Source organism: Diachasmimorpha longicaudata, chromosome 12 (genome assembly GCF_034640455.1).
Source record: "Diachasmimorpha longicaudata isolate KC_UGA_2023 chromosome 12, iyDiaLong2, whole genome shotgun sequence".
NCBI lineage: Eukaryota > Metazoa > Arthropoda > Insecta > Hymenoptera > Braconidae > Diachasmimorpha > Diachasmimorpha longicaudata.
This window is the reverse complement of record NC_087236.1, coordinates 4,130,387-4,145,019: the sequence shown is the minus strand read 5'-3', so window position 1 is coordinate 4,145,019 and position 14,633 is coordinate 4,130,387. Positions and strand designations below refer to the sequence as shown.

Below are 14,633 nucleotides of genomic sequence, written 5' to 3'. Positions count from 1 at the left end.
TAAATGTCTATTGACCGAAAAGGAAACCTCAGTTCTGAAATAACTTCACTGAAAATCAAATGAAAATATAAATAAAGGATTTCATTGCGTCTTTTAATTGAAAATTTAATGTGAAAGTCTTTTAAGGTTTTACACTTTTTATGGCGGATTCTGCGACTTATCAATAGAATTGATTCGTCTGGTCCTTTCACCGGTGTGAATCCACAAAAAATTAAGGATTGGGAATTCAATGCTCGATGCTGAAAGCTAAAAATGAAGAAAAATAGGGCAAAAGGAGAGAATAGTAAATGCGTTTTCTTCTCAGTACGAGGGGATTAGAGTCAAGTGGTGGATAAGGACCACACGTTCTCATAGCCATTCGTTATTTATGAGGATTTTTTTTTCTAGTGGATGACGAAGGGAATAAGGGTGATTCACATTGATCTTTCATCATTCATATTCAATTCGTGTTTCCCGTGGAAAAATTCATTTTCAATTAAGTCAGACGCAGGAAAATATATTATTGTTGATGGCGACTCCATGATTACCAAGGGCAATCGATCATCTGTGATTACTCTGATTACCCGAGTGATTACTCTGACTTCCATTGCCGTTATTGCTAATGATTTTCACGATTACCTTCGGTGATTACCAATTATTTCCCCGATTACACTGACTTTCATGAACAAAAACGAGGGAAATCCCATAAAATCCGCTAGGGAATTTTTTGTTTTACCTTTGGTAGTTATGATGCGCGCGAAATTTGAAAATTAAAATGAACTGGGTGACTAGGGATGGATAAACAAATAAATTACACTTACTAATAATTATCTCAGTGATTACCACTGATTGCCGTGTGATTCTAGGGCTATAGGGATTTTTTGTTTGCAAGACGACGTCACGCGATGACAAAAATCCCTGTGCTACTCGTCCTGGGAGATATTAACGTTTTAAAAAAATGCAGAAAAGAGTTCGCATTATTTTTAAACTTTATAATCCTTTAAATAACAATAAAACATAAAAAAATATCAATTTTTCGGATGAAATTTAAAAAAAGTGTCTCAACTTTAGAACGGAAAATCTCAACCTCAAAATGATAATTTTGCACTTAATTTTTTAAACTATTCACCATGAAAATTTCAACAAAAACTCTCCAGCAAATATTCCACACAACAATTGTTATTCAATATATGTCCCCCTCCACGTACATAAATAATCGAAACGATCAATCGAAACATCTCCTATTTGTGAATAAATATTTCGTCGAGGAACTCGTCAATTTCCCTCTGACGTTGTATAAACGAACAAACGAACTAAATCAAGTAATTACCCCTATGTGCCACATTCGTTGGCCCCCAGGGGTTATAGGAACCGAGGGTTTGCCGGAATTTACGAACCCACGTTGTATAAACCTGGGGAAGTAAGAAACTTTACTCCGCTTGAGAGACCAAAAGTGATTACCACCTTGCCAGGGACAAGTTTACTCAAGCACTCCTCTTTACTCACGAGTTGGTGTTGTTCTGATAATAATGCGAGAGGGAGTCAGAAATTACGGAGTTCTAAATACTCAATCTTCTTGGTGACTTGTTCGTGAAGGTCTATGGATCATCGTGTCAGGAGGAAAATTCTCTCAGTATTTATCAGAATGTGAAGGCTTTAGACTTTGTAAGTCTGATTGTACTTCATTTTAAGACGAGTGATATAGGGATTTTTTAGTCTGGTGGGGGTTTGGACAATGCAATGGCTAGGGATTTTTATTCGCGTGGCATTAAGTGCAATGTCTAGGGATTTTTTAGTCGCGTGGCATTAAGCGCCACGTCTAGGGATTTTTATTCGCGTGATATTGTCGCGCAAATCGAAGGCCAGCACCGATATCTTAGGCCAGTAAAAATTCCTAGGACACTAATAATAATAATAATCAAAATAATAATATATTTTTTGGCAATAGTTCTGGTGAATTTTTGTGGTGTCTAGTAACTCGGTCGGTAAAAGTGAGCTCTTCCATGTTTTATTTTTGCTTTTGACTCGGACGACAACGTCACGTTCCTATAAATCCCTAGGGCACTAATAATGATAATAAAAATTACCCTTAACGGCGTTTCCGGTGAATTTGAGGGGGAATTCCTGTGGTATCGTAGTCGGTAAGAAAGGCCGGTTCCATATCGGCAGACTCGGGTTCGATTCCCGAGTGTGCTAAAGCGGAATTTCTTTGTTTCTAATTCTAATTCTCTTTGATTTTTTGTTCTCATTATTTTTTTTTCTTTCTGAGTCTGGTGTTGGCATCAGTCGACTTGGGGGAACCGATTTTGCTGGACTCTTCGGGGGTTTTCCTCCCGAATTGGCGAGGGATCCTGGCAGTCGATGTGACCTTTCTGGATCCTTGGTAGGACTGGAGTCAGCATTAATTGTTGCTGCGGTATTCGACATGTTGTTAATTCCAATTTGGTCTCTTCCTCCCGGGAATCTGTAGATTAATTATATTTTATATATTTCTTATGTTCTATATATTTATTTAATTTTTTTATTTGTATTCTTATTAAATATTGCATATTATAATGATTTTTTTTTCGTTAATTAAGAGTATTCACTTTATCGATTGAGATAGGAACGAATTTAATTGAAAGAAAATGGCATTTAAAAATTACTTTGTAAACAACAAATCGGTTATTTGTTCATTCATTGGTATCGTCACCAGGTACTGAAATATCTTTCATCGAAATAGAAAAGAAACTTTACATTTTACCTCCGCCATTATCGATATCAGCTAATAATAGAGAATAAATGGAGAAACGATGAATGAGTACAAAGATGGAAATTATTGAGGGGAAATTGACGAAGGAAATCACTCGGGTGTTGCGTTACTTTATCGTCCTGCGGGTAGGAAGTGGGTTGGGGTCAGTATTTTTTGCCTTTTGGAGCCTTGAAATAAAGTCAATGAAACCGATTGCCTCGATCCGACGTTCACTCTCGTCGGGGATGATGATCACCGATGAAGTTTATTTCGGTGTGAATTGCGCTGATCGATAGGGTTTTCATTATTTCACAATCGAAACGTAGTAGTTCTCGAACGTCGTTTGTGGGGGGAATTATTATTTCAGCTGGGCCGAGAGATCAATGGGTAATTATTATGATAATTATTTGGTGTGGTATATCAATCAGGAGGTAATTAAGAATTTTAAATTCTTGGAAATTGTAATTGAAGAATTATTTATGAATATATTAAGTGAAGTTTAATTTTCCCAGGGGAGGGCCTCGGACATTTGGTGAGGCACGATGTATTTAATTGTTTAAATAAATCGGTTTAAATCAATTTATTTAAACAATTAAATACATTAACTGTTTAAATAAAAAATAATAAAATCAAATGAAAAATAAAATGAAATAAAATAACATAAAAAATAATTAATTGATTGAATAAATCGGTTTAAATTAATTTATTTAAACAATTAAATACCTCGGGCGATCACTGGGACGACATCGGCCTGGAGTTGGAGTCAAGATGGATCAAATACGGATTGAAATAATTGGGTGAAGTTCTGAGGAATTGGGGAGTGGAGTTGTTCCTCCGGATTTGGTGAGATAAAATTGATCTGAATTTGATGAAATCAATTGATTCGGTTTTGATGATGCTTGGTGGGGCTGATGGTATTCAGAATGTACATACTCACTTTTGATGTGAACGACTGATTCATGAAACAATCCCACATCAGGTGCCCATCGAATTAGAATCAGACGATTGGAGTAAAGGGAAAAGGGATTGATCGAGTTCGTTTCACAGGGTCTATCCCTTACTGGCGTTAGTGCGATCAAATATTATCGAGTCACATATTTGTAAAGAATATATTTTGGGTTTAAAACATTTTTATAGAACAATTTTATGGTAATAAGTCAATTACTTATTTCTATATACATTTTCCATGAACATCAATTTGATCAGGAAGAATTAAAAATTAATTAAGTTGAATAGAAAATGGACTGCGATGTCATACTACTCGTTGTCATGACAGTTCCAAAATAAATCCTTTGACAACTGTACTCAGATGGGTTTGATCAGATTTAGATGAGAGTAGTTAGAGTAAATTCAGGAGATCATCATCAAATTTGGATCAGAATGATTTCTAGTCGTCTGACAGCATGAGATCATGTCCACTCCATCAGATTCTGATCAGGATCTCCTCAGGATCTGCTGTCATTATTTTTTATCAAATTTACAAAATCAAAACCTGATCAATTCCCGATGAGGACCAACCTGATCTCGATCGAATCAACTTCTGCTCCCACCTCAGAATTTCCCCCTTCAATTCCTCCTCAAATACCTTTTCTACTTAACAAATTTTTATCACCAACTTTTCCACATTTTTCCCTAAAAAACAACAAAATACGCGTTAAAAATGGAAATTCTCCATCGAAAAATGAATTCGTTATCTACCTTCTATTCAATTCTCTTCTACATATTCCCGAATTTTCCTGTGTGCGTGGAAATTGTGCTGGAAGAATATACGATAATTTTGGTGCTCTTGTATTACCTCTGAATAAACCAACCATCGAACGACAATGCATCGATTAACTGCAGACCTCGGGCTGCCGGTATTCATGTTCTACATAACCAGTGTGTACCGAACTTTTTCATGAACCAGGGAGAGTCTATTCTTCATGTTATGTAGGTTGCCCCCCCCCTCCTCACCCCCTCCCAAATGAAATTGAAAAATGAAGGCTCACATTCTTTTGTCTTTGAAATCGATCTACTGACGTAGGACACGATGAAGTGATGAAAAATATTTATTCTGGAAAGACTTGCTGGGGGTCGATCTATCTCGCACTGTTTGACGGGATCACGATAAATATATTTGAACGGTTTTTTGGGTCGATTTTTTTTATTATCTTGATGTGATTAAATGGTAGGGAAGAGGGGGTGGGAGGGGGGAGGGGGAGTTTTGGATAAATGAAAATTGTTGTGAAGATAAGTTATAATTTAGCGAGGGGCTGTTTACAGACGAATTGGGTGACACTCTGATATTGCTGAGTGTAATTGATTACTGCTGATTACCGGAGTAATTAGTCTAATTACTAGTTTTTATGTGATTATCGTGATTAGGAATGATTTTTACGGTTATATCCAGTGGCTAACGATTATTTTAACGATTACAGGGATTTTCATGTATCAAAAATAAGGGAAATCCCAGGAAAAATCGTTTGGGGAATTTTTTGATTTATCGTTGGTGGGAATGATGGGCGGGAAATTTGAAAATTAAAATGAATAGGCTGACTAGAAATGATTAAACGAGTGATAAGACACTGAATAAAGATTATGATGGTGATTATCAATGGTTATTACATAATTACGAATGGGGGATTAATTTGGTTCTACGATTACCCTGATTTTATCGGGATTATCAGCGATTACCACAGCTAGTGACAGCCCATCACTGGAATTTCTCTAGAAAGTTGCTCTGGGTGTAAGTCGTCACGTAAAAATAGGAATCGGAAAACGTTAAAAATATGGTTCTGAGTATTTAGATTATAAATTTCGCTACAAACATGAACCACCCGGGCCTTCCACTCGTAAATTAAACGAGTTTTTTTTCTGCTTTCCATGAGTTCAGAAAAAGATGGTACATCTTTAAACAGAAAGTGGAAATGAATGTTCTACTCGATATACTCTAATGCAAATTGAAAAGTTCGAGAAACATTATTTCTTTCAATTGAGGGGAAAGAAAGTTTTCGTATTTCAAGTTGTAATTGAACTAGTCCTCTTTCAGAGCCACTTCAAGCGAATATGCAACATTGGAATTCTGTTTGTCGGGTGGAAGTTAAAAATTTTATGCACAGAATACTTTTGGCCAGTTATTTCACGAAATGTATTGAAGAACAATTTTATCAAGAAAATTAATATTTTCTTGACAGACTATTTCAATATTAAAATTAATAAATGGATGTGAAGACTAAATCGATGAAGGAATTTTTAAAAAATTTGTTAGTGAACATTGAAACTCAATTTATTGGTAAAAAATTAAACGAAGTTGATTTATTAGATTTTTTTCATTTTTTTCTTTTTCTATTTTTTATTAAATTCTTTTTTTTTGTTATTTTCATTTTTATCGAATGTTTTTCCAATTGCAATCTGGTCTCTTCCTTCCGGGATCCACAGAAATTAATTATACATTATATATTTCTTATATTCCATATATTCCATGTATTTATTTAAACTTTTGTTTGTATTTTTATCAAATATTATATATTATAACTACTTTTAATATTAAAATTAACAAATGGAGGTGAAGATTGAATCGACGAAGGAATTCAAAAAAAATTTGTTAGTGAACGTTGAAACTTAATTTATTAGAAAAAAATTAGAAACAAACAAAAGTCAAAGTCATTAAATTCTATTTTTTTTTGTCATTTTCGTTTTTATCGAATGTTTTTATTTTTTTCAGTGATGTAAAGACAAATTCCTATAATTTCACATCCCCTTTTCCCACAACTTCTGATATAAAACTGAAGTACACGAGTATCTTGCCCGGAGCAGGTACCTCTCGAGAAGTCAGAGAGTGGAGGCCACCCCGGAGGGAAAATTAAATGCGTCTAAAAGGCATAAATAATATCTCGGGTGTTGCATTACAGTATGTGTATTGCTGCGATAACCGCAGCCCATGTTCTCATAGAGATGTTAATATACGATCCATCCTCTCATACACTCCTCCATTACCCAAATTAAATTCTATAATTAACACTTTGAATAAATTCGGAATGATGCACAAGTGGGAGAGGCTATTCCTGAATCTCGAGTCCGACATTATCCCTCATGAAGTTCTAATTATGATGATGTTGAGGGGAAAAATAGTGAATTTTGATTCCACGAGGGGAACTCTGAGAAAGGCCATAGTAGAGACAACTATAATTTTTTTATTAATTAGGGGAAAATTTATAACTTTATACAGTTGAAACTGTTGCCTGACAGAACGATTTATTTATTCCAAACAAAGTTCGTTAATTATTAATGAATGGTCCAGTTGGATGAGGCAATCGATGTTTATCAAATATATAGTTAATAACTATTGACGAATGACCGTTTGGTGGAGACTAATGAATCCAAATAAAAAATCAAAATCCATTCGTTTGTGATAATTAAAAATTTGTTTTTATCAAATATTCATATTCATTAAAATTATTTTTATCAAATATTCATATTCATTTGCTTGAGAGAAGAATTTATTTTTCAAAAATTATATTTTTTGGATAGAGTCATTCCCAGAGGAGCTTAATTAGTTTTCACTGATTACAATCTTATTGCTCCTGAGTGTGATAACGTTCCACAGAACTTTAAATGAAATCCCTTAACGATTTTTCCTTTTTCCAAATTTCTGATTTTCCGAAGAAAAAAAATTTCGAGGCATTTTTTACTGCTCATAGTTATTTAAATAGTTCACTCAAGGCTGTTGCTAACATGAACATGTTCTAGAATACTCTAATTAACAATCTAATTGACTCTAATGGAAAATAGAATATTGGAAAAATAAATTCTTCTCTGAAGTAAATGAACAGATCAAATAACTATCGTATACTAAATTATATTTCGTCCAGTCATCAGTTCTCTTTCTTCCAGAAATATCTCTGTTAATGACAACGAAAATCCAATTTTCGTGAAAGTTATTAAATGTCTTTCTTCGAAGTTAATTGATTGCCTCCAGCAAATCTGTTCCACTCTTTCAATTATCCTCATGTGGACCATATAATTTTTCTAGGGATAATCTCCTCTCAGTCTGATGACAATTGACTAAATAATGGGAATTGGACGGGAAATCGTGGCTTTGACAACTGCAGAAACAGCTGGAATTTATGCTGCCACTGGCTTTCATTGAAAACGTGATAATATCGACTGAAATGTCGAATGAAAGTCATGAATTATTCAGTGAAATGAATTCAACATGAGCAAAAATTGAATCTGCAATCTATCCCTGATTTCTATATTTAACTATTTCCATTGATCGTCATGTTGGAAAGAAGTTGAGTTTAATCCTTCAATTTATAATCACATTACTGTCAACGAATCGAAAGTGTATATTTTTCCACCGCATACCCGACTAGTTTCGTCTCTAGAATTTTTATTTTTAAATTCCAAACTAAAACTACAATTTTTCCAATATCGAGTTACTCAGGTGAATTTCCATCTCCAATGAATTAATCATGAGTTAAAAAATTGAGTTTATCATTTCCATTTTTGCATTATGAAAACAGCCACCGGTAAATTTTCTATTTATATTCAGTCCGTCTTCACTCTCGTACCTGGGAAATTGGAAATAATGAGGAAATGTCGGCTCCTTCCAAACCAAATTTTTACATTTATCCCTGAGGGGTAGATTTATTTCCGCACACGGAGAGAAAAATCTGACAATTTTTATATAAACAAGGAAAACGGAATTATACAATAATTTATAAATTGAGAAAATTTGAGGATTATTTTCTCATAAAATAATCATAAAAATAAAATAATTGATAAAATAATTTAAAAGGTCTAGAAGAGATATTGAAAGATATGAATTTTAGAGTTTTCCTATCTTTTTTAGACCCTGGGGGTGACCATAATTAAGATTTACCAAATCCGATGGGGACTACCTGGATAGACATATCAAGGGAGATTCATAAATACATTTTTTAAAAAATAATTTGGCTTTTAAAAAATTAATTTCGCGTGTTTTCCCACGAAACAACCTAGAACTAATTCTCTCAGTCCAGAATTTATTCATCCGATCCATCAATCACTCAAGTGACTCAGGAAATATTTTTATCGTTCATCCGGAAGAAAAATCCTGCTGTTGGCTTTTCACTTCAATATAATTGATCATTCGAACGAATAAACACGATATCGCCATTTCATCCTCGACTGATCGCATCATGCAATTGTTTCAGTCTCCTATAACTACAAAAATGAAATCAATTCAATTGTTAGTGTTGAAATATACTCTCACTCTTCTACGAATTAATTTCTACGAGTCTATAATCTCAAAAATCAATTAATATAAATGGAAATATGAGGACACCATAAACATAAGCAATTAAGTCATGTGCCAGAGGGACTGGAGACCCTTTCTCTCTACATGACAATTTTTCTCTTGGTCTCTGTGATCATCTTCAGTCTGCTGAGTCAGGTCGTAGGGAACAGCCATTTCTTTCTCGTGCCATTTTTTATAAAAAGTAAAATTAACCTTTTTAATTTACTACGTCCAAATTATTTCTCTGCTCCCATATTCCATTAGTTAGAAAATAGTTTTCTCCAGTGAGCCCCTCCCTCCCCCCTCTCACCCCTCATCGATGTGTTTCCCAATTCATGATTCATAATTCTCCAAAAAAATTAATTGAGTTACTACTAATTACCCCCCCCCCTCCGACTTTTAATTCACTGATTTAGTCTTAAAATAAACTGATCTTTTATTTATGAAACATTAATTTCAACAACTGACTTGTCTGAAAATTCCGGAGCTCGAATAAATTTTTTTACTTGAGATGAGAATTTAGAACAACAATTTTGAATAAAAATTAAAGGATTCTTTGGATTTATTGGACACACAAAATCTCTCCTGAAAAGACTCACAACCCTGGTAGGAGATGAGGAATGGCCAACAGTGGGCCAAGACTCGCCCAGTGTTGGCCAACGCTGGCTTACCCTCGGCTGACTGTCGGTCATTCCTCATCTCCTACCAGGGAAGGAAGGTGGCAGAAATATTGTTGGGCCTAAACAGGGCTAACCCTGGCAGAAGATGAGAAGTGGCCGACAGTGGGCCGACATTTGGCCAATGCTGGCCGACTGTCGGCCATTCCTTATCTCCTGTTAGGGCATCGACTAGACGGCTGCCTAAGGCGAACTGTAAAATGGTCGAAAGGCTGATTACACTTCTGGGCTAATGAGGACCGTCTAACGCCAATAACAGTCAAGTCCTTAGATTTATGTGGTGGGGATGTCTGGAAAAAATGTATTAAAAATATAGATTTTTGGGACTCGTGGACTTGTAGGGTCTAGGGCGGGTGGGGATTCGCCGATGGATTAGGTTTAGTGGAGGTAATTGCAATTAAGCGATATATGTTAGGGGTAATTGAATTGCGGAAAACGCGAGGGGATTAGGGGGATGTGGAAATGTGAAAGAAAATATTAGGGTATGTAATACACGTTGTAATCCTCGTGTCTATCCAGCTGTCGGCTACCGCAGTTGCATTTTGTCTTGTTATTCGTGAGGGCTCATGAGAATTGCACTCTCTGGGATTTTCGTCTCGGAGCCCTCATTGTTTTTTTTAAGAGAAGAGTGTGAAGGGCTCTTTCGGTGAAAAAATTGGAGGGCTGTTCTCGACGGGTTGATGAGACATTCTCATTTATGAAGTTGTAGGTATAGGACGGTTTAAGTTTGTGGTCTTACTGTAACGGGGAGAATCTACTTCAACGATTGAGTTGAGCAGAACTCAGCAAAAAAATATTTCTTGAGATTGGATGAAATGTTTATGAGTAATTACTAGTTTGGGGGTTTACGAAGAGTAATTATAAATTTGGGAGAATAATGATGATGATTTGAGTTCAGAAAAAATCAGAAAATATGAAAATTCTTTAAGAAATTGTCGGGGTTATGTCCTTTAACATTTTGGAATTTTACTAAATTTCTTGTCAAGTCTGGAATTTTTTTAAGTCGACAGATATTTTAAGTATTAATTAAACGGATGATTAGATGTTTTATCGGAAAATTAGCCTCCCAAGTCTAATTTTTCTAATAACACTTCACTTAAAAAGGAGTTGATTATCATTTCGTCCCACGTTTCACCCTCTAGGGCTCTAATTTTAATCTAAAACATCTTTTCGTGTATTTTTGCAACTCGTAAATTGTATGAAAGGCCACTGTCCCAGAAATTAATAATCAAATGTCTACAAAATTACTAATTTTTTTTTCATTTTCTTTTTTTGGAAGACAACAATTTTTTATAGCGTTCCATATCTTATGACGTCACAGAAAATCGTTGGATAGGATTTTGGATTAAATATAAAGGGAATCACGATAATTATCGCATGTAATACCACAAGAGCTCCGAAATTATCGGATATTTCCCGATAGGTTCGTTGCAAACAAATGAACGTGTCAAGTTTTCCAGTTTAAAAATCACGAGCGCGAAGCGCGAGTGATTTTTCTGGAAAACTTAACAAGCTTATTTGTTTGCAGGGAACCTTGAGGGAAATATCAGATAATTTCGAAGTTCGAGTGGTATTCGGGGGATTATTTTTTGCATCCAAATCTTGGCCGATAGAATTGCACCATGAGACATAATTTTCAACGAATTGCCATTTAATCTGTCAGATACAATTGAGGGTTACTTCAACATTTGTTTTTTTTTATATATATCAACATGCAAAATTTCCAGTGTAATTTTCAAGAATATCCGCTGAAATACCGTGTTGACTATACAAAATAACGTCGAATGGTGCAATCCTATTGGCCAAGATTTGGATGGGAAAAATAATCGATATAATTTTATAAGAAAAGAAAAATTTACTGAAAAACTGGAAACCACCAAACTGCACGAAAAAATCTCTGATATTCAAAACCCCCATTCGAGGTATCGATTATCACCTCAGGTGAATCTCATCCGTCCGTTAAATCTCGATCTCAACGTCCACTAATCTAATGGGGGAATCAGATTTATCTGGAAAGGTCGGGGATATAGAACATCGGGGTGTCGAGTATCAGATATTTTTTTTTGCAATGTGGTTTATTCGAGGGGTGACTCCCAGCAGAAATTACCCTCAAAAAAAAAAATTTGAATCAAAAAAATCGATAAAAAAAAATGATTTTCATTGCATTACCTCACAAAATTTAAATAAAAGCAAAAAATGTTAATAAACTTGAAATTCAATGTTCGTTGTCATATTATAACGATCGTTTTCATGGCAAGAGCTCTTCCACTTCGTTGAACAATTTACTACTCAATCCATGCGTAATACATTCCCACGATGCACTAATTGCATTCCATGTGGCGTGAATAATCATACATATGATGACTGTGACGAAGAAAATTAAGAATATCTGAATGTGTAACATATGAATAAATCCCTCCCCCCCCCCCCTCCCCGACGTTGAAACTCCCGGCTAATTATTCATCCAACCTGTGTCGCGTGATATTTTTCATGCAGTAATTATATGAAGTCAAAAGTTGAAGAATAATTGCTGATGAAGTTAAGTAATTACGGAGTGAACTTAGGTGATTTAAGATTTAAGATTTTAGTGAGGTAATTTTTCGTTATTTGTATTTGTTAAATGAAAATTATTTATACGAAGAGAACTACTTAGTGAACCTTGGATATTAATTTAGGAACACAGGTGCTTCCAGGTGTAAAAAAAATTATTAAAACAAATTTATTCGTTATTTTGTATAATCGTGCACTTTGCGTACGTTTTTATGGTGTGTTGTGAAGGTAAAAAGGGGGATGTAATTGTTTTTGGACAAACAATTAAGAATTTATTGTTTAATGAAGTTATACATGTTCTATGGATTTCAATTTTTATATTAAATTGATAATAGTCAGGTAATCGTTATATTATGAAAACTGTATTTTGTAATAATAATTATAGACAAACCGGTTGAAAGCACTAAAAAGAGCAATTTTTCTGTTTATTAACTAGAATTGATATTTTAATTATCTGCGGGTTTCAATCCGTATTATTTATGAAGTTAACAAACCCAAAAAAAAACCATAAAATATGTATTTTATGCATTAAATTAAATATTAAATAATATTTATTACAGTTATAAAAGTTGAATGATATAATTGAATTGAATTAAATACATATATTCAATTCATTTTTAAAAAATATAAATTTCTAATTTTAATTATAATTAAAATAAATATTATTGAATGACAAGTTGAACATATATTTACATTATACATATATACATATATCATGATATTTATTATTTTTTTCAAGTATTATATTATATGATACCTTAGCAAAATAAAATGGTGACAAAAAATATTCCATTACATTAACATTAACATTACGCTAACGTTAACGTTTCGCTACGTGATGTTAATGTCTTTTTTTTTCTAAAGGAAATCTTTATCCAAATCTTCTTTCCATGTATGCGAACGTCACGATATCGAGTGAAACCGTTTGACTCCGATGCAATCGAAGCATTTCACACCTTCTTTATTCTGCAATCGAAACTCCCTGAAGCCATGCTTGGTCTCGATTTTCCTGGGGGAAAAAAAAATGGGCATTCAGTCGATAAAAAACTGCGAACATGAGGTTAAATGAAATTCTCTGGCTTCGCAGGGCTCAATGTCTCGGCGAACAATTCACCATCACTAAATATACGTATACACCTGTCCCAGTAGAATTGCACGGTAATAATGAAAATTGGCACGTAGTCGCAGTGAGAATAAACGGAATTGCTCCGAGTGCTTGTAGACTGGAATCGATTTTGCAGGTATATGTCGTATCCAGAGAATATTAAAGAAAAAATTATCAATATAAAATACGGGGAGGAACAGAGATTTTGTGGAGGATTTGTTGAGTTAAATGTGTGGAAACTGCTTTTATTTGATTAAATCATTGGTAATCGACTAAAGTAACCGTGGAAATCATTGATAATTACGTTAATCACAGGGAATGAAAGTCAGGGTAATGATTGGAGTCGTGTGACTACCACATTGGTAATTAAATTAATTGGTAATTGGTAATCACAGGTAGTCGCTGTCATTATTTTTAGTCAGTCGAACTTAACATTTTTTTTTATTCATTCCCAATCAGTTCTTCAACTTTGATTTTTAGATTTCACGCGCATGATTTCTACCAATGGTAAAACAAAAAATTCCCCAGACGATTTTTCCTGGGATTCCCGTTGTTTATGGTTCCTTAAAATCCCTGTAATTGAGGAAATAATCGTTAACCCCTGAATATAATCATGAAAATCATTGGTAATCGCGTTAATCACATAGAGAATGAGAGTCAAGGTAATGATTAGAGTCACATGACCATCACATTGGTAATTAAATTTTGGTAATCATTGGTAGTCGTTGTCACTATTTTTAGTCACTCGAACTTATAATTTTTTTCATTCATTCAACTTTGATTTTTAAATTTCGCGCGCATGATTCCTACCAATGTTAAAGCAAAAAATTCCCCAGATGATTTTTCCTGGGATTCCCCTTGTTTATAGTTCATGAAAATCAATGTTATCGGGGAAATAATTGGTAACGGCCGAATATAATCGTGAAAAATATTTTGGAAATTATCCCCGAGCTCTCATTTCCCTATAAAAATCGAATGAAACATTTTAACCAAATTTCCCCAATTTCATTGACAAATGAGATCAATACATCGGTAATGATATCATCAATGCATGCGCATCACTAATGTAATTAGCCCCTGGTGTCCTTCAATTCGAATGGCTCGGGGGACAACAGCACAGGCAGTGGCTGGAGGTATTATGGATAGAACGAGCATAGTTTACAGCCACTGAGTATAAACGGGAGACACATAACGGGATGGCATCCTGACGCTCATTGTTCAAAGACAATTTAGCCCTCATTACCTTGGTGATTAAAGCGCTCCATTGGTGGAGAATCCACAGCTACTGGAGTGACAAAGGGGACGAGAGGGCTCTGTCAGGGGGCTAGGGGT

The 14,633-nt window shown here is 34.5% G+C and overlaps 1 protein-coding gene across 3 annotated transcripts in view; it reads left to right on the top strand.

Moving 5' to 3' along the window:
• The window catches only part of LOC135168091 (metabotropic glutamate receptor 6-like), a 31,733-nt gene that overhangs the window by 1,201 nt on the left and 15,899 nt on the right, over nucleotides 1–14,633 (top strand). The gene's annotated exons all lie outside the window — the stretch shown is intronic.